Below are 8,823 nucleotides of genomic sequence, written 5' to 3'. Positions count from 1 at the left end.
TTTAGCAGAAAAGATAAAATAGAAGAAGACAAAAGAGATCAAGAACAATCAGAGATGATCAAGAAAGAGTTATGGACTACGAGAGCTTACTTCTTGTTTGCTAGAATCTTCTTGTTGATTGCTTCTCGTGTCTTGATGGGGTCTTCTATGTCTACCAAACTCAGATAGTCATCTGTGACATGGAAGAATAGGTAGTTTCTGAAAGCCTCCCCAACAAACTCACCTTCAATTACTTCATTCTTCCACCAGTAGATACATTCTTCTGGAGACATGTTGCTGTGAAGAGACATTCCAACATAATTCACCAGATTGAAGATCTGATGAACGAGACTTTGCTCGGTGTCTTCTCTATTCCCAAACTTGAAGGCGATCAACTTTTGTTCATCTTTTCTTTCTTTCTCTGTTTGTTGTTCTTGCCTTTTCCTTTTTCTTTCTTTGTCTTCTTCTCTTCTCTTCTCTAACTCTTTTGTGCGCTGAACCCTTAGATCCTCCTTCCTCTTGGCTTCCTCCACTGCCTTGCTTATTGTCTTTGGGACTTTTGGAGGAGGTCCAGCTGGTTCACTTGCTGCCCTTTTCTTCTTGCTAGTTGTTGATGTCCTTTCCTGAGTATTTTCCCCCTTGGTGGCATCATCTGCGCGGGAAAGGAGGGTGGACATGCCTTCGAAGAGTGCTTGAAGTTGGGCAGGTACTTGGTTCGACAGGTCATCGAGTAGTGCTTTGATTACGTCCTGTCGAAGCTCACTAGAGTTTTGATAGGCTCTAAGCTCTGCTCGTAACTCAGCTAATTCAGCTCTTGCACCTTCAGCCTCTGATCGAGCTACGGCAGCCTCATTTGCAGCCCGTTGTGCTGCATCCTCAGCCCATACTACTTGATCGAGAAGTTCTGTATGACGGCCTTGGGATTCACTTGTGCCAGCGGCAGGCATTGCAGCATTGCGGACAACAGTGAGTATCCTCTCGAGCTGAGCCATCTTTTATCGAAGGGGACTTGGGTGCTTCCAGATTTCCACCCATGGCTTGCAGTTGCGAGTCCACCTCTCGATTGAGTGTCTGAGGGATCGCAGGGACACTGGGTTCAGAGCGCGAAGGTAGCTCCATGTCAGGTGCTTCCCGGTTTCCACCTGAGGGATGGATCACTTCTTGCTCATCACCTCTCGAACCTGGACCCTTAGCTTCAGCTGCTGGGAGGATTGGATCAGCTAAGGGAGAGACTCCTGTAATGGATGCTTCCCGGTTTCCATCCAGTTGAAGGTTCCCATCAGCGTCACCTCTCGAACCAGAGCTGGACATTTGATTATCTGCTGGAGAGTGTGGATTTGAGGAGGAAAGATGTGCATCGATAGGTGCTTCCCGGTTTCCACCATTGATGGGTATATCATCTCCCTCGTTACCTCTCGAACCAGCAGTACTTGGGACATTCTGCTCTTGTTGCTCATCAGATTGCGTCTCAGTCTGCTCAGGTTGGTGTTGGAGACTGAGCTTTTCACTTGTTGTTGGAGGAAGTTGAAGATGATATGGGCCCAGTCCATTTTGTTGTTGTTCCAGATGGCGTGGAGGATTTTGAGGATGTCCAGATTAATTTCGTCAGTTCCAGACACCTTGCCGAGCACGAATTTCATGATAAGGTCGGCAGCAAGAGCAAACCTCGCCTTTAGGTGGAACTTGCGGAGGGCAGAGGATGCTCTGGGCGGTGCAGTCTCCAGCCGGATTTTGTCTCAAAAAGCTTGCTTGTCCAAGTTATAATCCGAGAGGTGCTGGACTGCTTCCTCCGACGTTGCGAAGTCGAATGCTGCTCTGAGGTCACCAACAGAGGTCGTGATATGGATCTCATTGAACCGACTCTCTATTTTGCCCTTCGTGACCTTGGCATTCGCGAACCATTCAGTGAAGTCGAGTTCATGAATGGTTTGGTAGTCGTGTGTCATGTATTTCATAAGTCCTGCTTTTTCGAACTTCTTCAGGACTTTCTCCGCCATCGTTGGGTTAGTCGAGTGAGCAACGAAACCATCTCTGTTAAGGATACTCCCCGCCTTGACTTGTTTTATCTGAGAGCGTATGTGTTCCAGCTCCCTCTGGTATGCACCGGAAGATGAGGATGATGATGATGATTCAGACGCCATTGTTTGAGGTGTTGGAGGGATTGTGTACAGTGTTTAGGATTTGGGGGTTTTGGGTATTCGGTTTGAGCTTGAATCCGGGTGAGGAAGAAGAAATTGGCTTTTATATCATGTGGATTCGGGTTGGATATATGGGTAGGGTTGAGAGCTTGACCCGAAAAAGGATCCCGGTTAATTTAAAAGAATTGAAAGGTCAGAAATACCCTTTTATAATGGTTATGTATGTAAGGTATGGTAAGGGTATTTTGGTAAGATATAATACGGTTTTGGATAGTGGGATATAAAGAGATGATATTTATATAAGCATGCTCCCACTCATCAAGATAATGCCTTTAAGTACGGAAAACCGTCAGTAACCGAAGACCACGTGGCTAACATTAATGCCCAAAGTTAGCCATTCCACATATATCCGTTGAGCTCATCAGTTTCACCTCTCGAAGGTGAACCGTCTTCCAATTGAGTTTAAGGATCTTCCCCCTAAGTGATTGATCCCTAAACCTCCTTATTCCTCCGTCTTGATCTGGTTAAGGATCTTCCCCCTGAGTGATTGATCCCTAACCCTCCTTATTCCTCCTTTTAGAGATACGTAGATAGTCAGTTTGATATCTTTCGAAGTGATCTTCTCGAACTACCCTTCCTCGTATTTCTCGAACTACCCTTCTTCGAGACATAACATAAACAGGCAAACTGAACATGTATCTCTCGAACTACCTTTCGAACACAGATTGTGATGATAGAAACAAAATTGATTCATCCAAAAGATATCACTTGGAACATTTCCTTAAGTTCATTTAGTGATTTCCACATACATTACATATGAATCAATATCCTATTAGATTCCTTAGAAACTTTTGTTTGGCCTTGGACAACCTAATAGGAATCTAACGTTAGAACAGGAACTAGCCATCTAAAGTCCTATTTATCCTCATAACTGAACTAGAGGTAGCTACTCCTTCTTGTTCTTCTCTCCGCTGCTGCCTTCCTTACAGGCTTCATCTCCCTTTCCCTTGGTTCTCCATTTGGTTGAGGGAGGTCCTTTTCCAAAATGTGCAGCTGTAGGAGTCCCACTTATACGGGACTCTTCTCCTGACTCCAGTATCCCATCGTTGTGGATCTCCTCGCATTTGGGGATCCATTCACCTTGGATGGGAATAGGATGCTTGCTTGGATTATCAGGAAGCTCCGCAATCTGTTCACCCTTATTCGATTCTGGATAGTTTTCTCCTTGGAAGTCTTTGGACTTGGTTGCTGATTTCCTTCCTCTATACCAGAACGGTACATCGTCTTTTCCTTTCTTCTTCTCCATGAAGAAGTCGATGACATAAACTGCTGAAGGAAACCCTCTATTTATAGCCCAAAAAGTTAACACTGTAGAGTCACGGGATGCTGTATGAATGATCATTCAATGCTGTGTAACTCCAAGGCTGCCATAAAGTTGATGAAACCGCTCCTCTCATGCGAAACAGTTCATGGCACTTAATACAAGAAGATAAGATTAGACCATTCAACCCAATTCTATCATTCCCAATTCTAACCTTAGTTGAGAGAATCTATTTTCACATAACGCTTTTGTGAAAATATTTGCTAGTTGCTCCTCCGTTGCAACGTATTCCAAAGTTATATCCTTTTTCTCAACATGGTCTCGGATGAAGTGATACTTGATATCAATGTGTTTTGTCCTTGAATGTAACACTGGATTCTGAGTAATAGCTATAACACTGGTGTTATCACACATAATCCTAACCTCTTTACATTCAACACCATAATCCAGTAGTTGTTGCTTCATCCATAAAATCTGAGCACAGCAACTTCCAGCTGCTACGTATTCTGCCTCAGCGGTGCTTGTAGCTATCGAATGCTGTTTCTTGATAAACCATGAGACAAGTCTTCCACCTAGAAACTGACATGTCCCTGATGTGCTCTTTCGATCTATTTTACAGCCGGCAAAGTCCGCATCTGAATAACCCATAAGTTCGAAAGATCCACCTCTCGAATACCAAAGTCCAACACTTTGCGTACCTTTGAGGTATCTAAGGATCTTTTTAGATGCATTTAAGTGACTTTCCTTAGGACTTGCCTGAAATCTAGCACATACACCTACTGCAAAGGATATATCTGGTCTACTCGCAGTTAAATAAAGAAGAGATCCGATGATACCTCGATACGTAGTTTGATCGACCTCTCGACCTTCACTGTCGACACCGATTCGTAGAGAGGTTCCCATGGGTACTTTGACTGAGGATTTCCCGTCTATGTTGTATTTCCTGAGCAGGTCCTTGGTGTATTTCTCCTGATTGATGAAGATACCTTCCTTAAGTTGTCTCACTTGTAATCCAAGGAAGTAGTTGAGTTCTCCCATCATGCTCATCTCGAACTTCCCTTTCATCAACCTGGAGAACTTCTCGCACAAGTCTGGATTGGTGCTTCCAAAAATGATATCGTCCACATAGATTTGCACTAATAAGATGTGATCCCCATCCTTAATTCTAAACAATGTTTTGTCCACTAGGCCTTTGGTGAACCCACACTAAAGTAGAAAAGAGGATAGAGTGTCATNTGATTCATCCAAAAGATATCACTTGGAACATTTCCTTAAGTTCATTTAGTGATTTCCACATACATTACATATGAATCAATATCCTATTAGATTCCTTAGAAACTTTTGTTTGGCCTTGGACAACCTAATAGGAATCTAACGTTAGAACAGGAACTAGCCATCTAAAGTCCTATTTATCCTCATAACTGAACTAGAGGTAGCTACTCCTTCTTGTTCTTCTCTCCGCTGCTGCCTTCCTTACAGGCTTCATCTCCCTTTCCCTTGGTTCTCCATTTGGTTGAGGGAGGTCCTTTTCCAAAATGTGCAGCTGTAGGAGTCCCACTTATACGGGACTCTTCTCCTGACTCCAGTATCCCATCGTTGTGGATCTCCTCGCATTTGGGGATCCATTCACCTTGGATGGGAATAGGATGCTTGCTTGGATTATCAGGAAGCTCCGCAATCTGTTCACCCTTATTCGATTCTGGATAGTTTTCTCCTTGGAAGTCTTTGGACTTGGTTGCTGATTTCCTTCCTCTATACCAGAACGGTACATCGTCTTTTCCTTTCTTCTTCTCCATGAAGAAGTCGATGACATAAACTGCTGAAGGAAACCCTCTATTTATAGCCCAAAAAGTTAACACTGTAGAGTCACGGGATGCTGTATGAATGATCATTCAATGCTGTGTAACTCCAAGGCTGCCATAAAGTTGATGAAACCGCTCCTCTCATGCGAAACAGTTCATGGCACTTAATACAAGAAGATAAGATTAGACCATTCAACCCAATTCTATCATTCCCAATTCTAACCTTAGTTGAGAGAATCTATTTTCACATAACGCTTTTGTGAAAATATTTGCTAGTTGCTCCTCCGTTGCAACGTATTCCAAAGTTATATCCTTTTTCTCAACATGGTCTCGGATGAAGTGATACTTGATATCAATGTGTTTTGTCCTTGAATGTAACACTGGATTCTGAGTAATAGCTATAACACTGGTGTTATCACACATAATCCTAACCTCTTTACATTCAACACCATAATCCAGTAGTTGTTGCTTCATCCATAAAATCTGAGCACAGCAACTTCCAGCTGCTACGTATTCTGCCTCAGCGGTGCTTGTAGCTATCGAATGCTGTTTCTTGATAAACCATGAGACAAGTCTTCCACCTAGAAACTGACATGTCCCTGATGTGCTCTTTCGATCTATTTTACAGCCGGCAAAGTCCGCATCTGAATAACCCATAAGTTCGAAAGATCCACCTCTCGAATACCAAAGTCCAACACTTTGCGTACCTTTGAGGTATCTAAGGATCTTTTTAGATGCATTTAAGTGACTTTCCTTAGGACTTGCCTGAAATCTAGCACATACACCTACTGCAAAGGATATATCTGGTCTACTCGCAGTTAAATAAAGAAGAGATCCGATGATACCTCGATACGTAGTTTGATCGACCTCTCGACCTTCACTGTCGACACCGATTCGTAGAGAGGTTCCCATGGGTACTTTGACTGAGGATTTCCCGTCTATGTTGTATTTCCTGAGCAGGTCCTTGGTGTATTTCTCCTGATTGATGAAGATACCTTCCTTAAGTTGTCTCACTTGTAATCCAAGGAAGTAGTTGAGTTCTCCCATCATGCTCATCTCGAACTTCCCTTTCATCAACCTGGAGAACTTCTCGCACAAGTCTGGATTGGTGCTTCCAAAAATGATATCGTCCACATAGATTTGCACTAATAAGATGTGATCCCCATCCTTAATTCTAAACAATGTTTTGTCCACTAGGCCTTTGGTGAACCCACACTAAAGTAGAAAAGAGGATAGAGTGTCATACCAAGCTCTCGGAGCTTGCTTTAAGCCGTAAAGTGCCTTCTTTAATTTATATACTTTGTCAGCTCCCACGTCCTTCAAGAAACCCGGAGGTTGTTCAACGTACACCTCTTCTTCAAGAAGTCCGTTCAGAAAAGCGCTCTTGACATCCATTAGATACACTTTGAAGTCTTTGAAGGCGGCATATGCGAGAAAGATGCGTATGGCTTCGAGACGTGCCACCGGAGCGAAGGTTTCATCAAAATCTATTCCTTCCTCCTGGCAATATCCTTTGGCAACAAGTCTGGCCTTGTTCCTAACAATGACTCCATCCTCATTCATTTTGTTTCTGAAAACCCACTTTGTACCAATGACATTCTGATGATGAGGTCTCNTGATTCATCCAAAAGATATCACTTGGAACATTTCCTTAAGTTCATTTAGTGATTTCCACATACATTACATATGAATCAATATCCTATTAGATTCCTTAGAAACTTTTGTTTGGCCTTGGACAACCTAATAGGAATCTAACGTTAGAACAGGAACTAGCCATCTAAAGTCCTATTTATCCTCATAACTGAACTAGAGGTAGCTACTCCTTCTTGTTCTTCTCTCCGCTGCTGCCTTCCTTACAGGCTTCATCTCCCTTTCCCTTGGTTCTCCATTTGGTTGAGGGAGGTCCTTTTCCAAAATGTGCAGCTGTAGGAGTCCCACTTATACGGGACTCTTCTCCTGACTCCAGTATCCCATCGTTGTGGATCTCCTCGCATTTGGGGATCCATTCACCTTGGATGGGAATAGGATGCTTGCTTGGATTATCAGGAAGCTCCGCAATCTGTTCACCCTTATTCGATTCTGGATAGTTTTCTCCTTGGAAGTCTTTGGACTTGGTTGCTGATTTCCTTCCTCTATACCAGAACGGTACATCGTCTTTTCCTTTCTTCTTCTCCATGAAGAAGTCGATGACATAAACTGCTGAAGGAAACCCTCTATTTATAGCCCAAAAAGTTAACACTGTAGAGTCACGGGATGCTGTATGAATGATCATTCAATGCTGTGTAACTCCAAGGCTGCCATAAAGTTGATGAAACCGCTCCTCTCATGCGAAACAGTTCATGGCACTTAATACAAGAAGATAAGATTAGACCATTCAACCCAATTCTATCATTCCCAATTCTAACCTTAGTTGAGAGAATCTATTTTCACATAACGCTTTTGTGAAAATATTTGCTAGTTGCTCCTCCGTTGCAACGTATTCCAAAGTTATATCCTTTTTCTCAACATGGTCTCGGATGAAGTGATACTTGATATCAATGTGTTTTGTCCTTGAATGTAACACTGGATTCTGAGTAATAGCTATAACACTGGTGTTATCACACATAATCCTAACCTCTTTACATTCAACACCATAATCCAGTAGTTGTTGCTTCATCCATAAAATCTGAGCACAGCAACTTCCAGCTGCTACGTATTCTGCCTCAGCGGTGCTTGTAGCTATCGAATGCTGTTTCTTGATAAACCATGAGACAAGTCTTCCACCTAGAAACTGACATGTCCCTGATGTGCTCTTTCGATCTATTTTACAGCCGGCAAAGTCCGCATCTGAATAACCCATAAGTTCGAAAGATCCACCTCTCGAATACCAAAGTCCAACACTTTGCGTACCTTTGAGGTATCTAAGGATCTTTTTAGATGCATTTAAGTGACTTTCCTTAGGACTTGCCTGAAATCTAGCACATACACCTACTGCAAAGGATATATCTGGTCTACTCGCAGTTAAATAAAGAAGAGATCCGATGATACCTCGATACGTAGTTTGATCGACCTCTCGACCTTCACTGTCGACACCGATTCGTAGAGAGGTTCCCATGGGTACTTTGACTGAGGATTTCCCGTCTATGTTGTATTTCCTGAGCAGGTCCTTGGTGTATTTCTCCTGATTGATGAAGATACCTTCCTTAAGTTGTCTCACTTGTAATCCAAGGAAGTAGTTGAGTTCTCCCATCATGCTCATCTCGAACTTCCCTTTCATCAACCTGGAGAACTTCTCGCACAAGTCTGGATTGGTGCTTCCAAAAATGATATCGTCCACATAGATTTGCACTAATAAGATGTGATCCCCATCCTTAATTCTAAACAATGTTTTGTCCACTAGGCCTTTGGTGAACCCACACTAAAGTAGAAAAGAGGATAGAGTGTCATACCAAGCTCTCGGAGCTTGCTTTAAGCCGTAAAGTGCCTTCTTTAATTTATATACTTTGTCAGCTCCCACGTCCTTCAAGAAACCCGGAGGTTGTTCAACGTACACCTCTTCTTCGAGAAGTCCGTTCAGAAAAGCGCTCTTGACATCCATTTGATA

The sequence above is a fragment of the Ipomoea triloba genome, chromosome 8 (genome assembly GCF_003576645.1).
Source record: "Ipomoea triloba cultivar NCNSP0323 chromosome 8, ASM357664v1".
Taxonomy (NCBI): domain Eukaryota; kingdom Viridiplantae; phylum Streptophyta; class Magnoliopsida; order Solanales; family Convolvulaceae; genus Ipomoea; species Ipomoea triloba.
The sequence above is the reverse complement of the archived record's forward strand: the minus strand, read 5'-3'. Positions refer to the sequence as shown.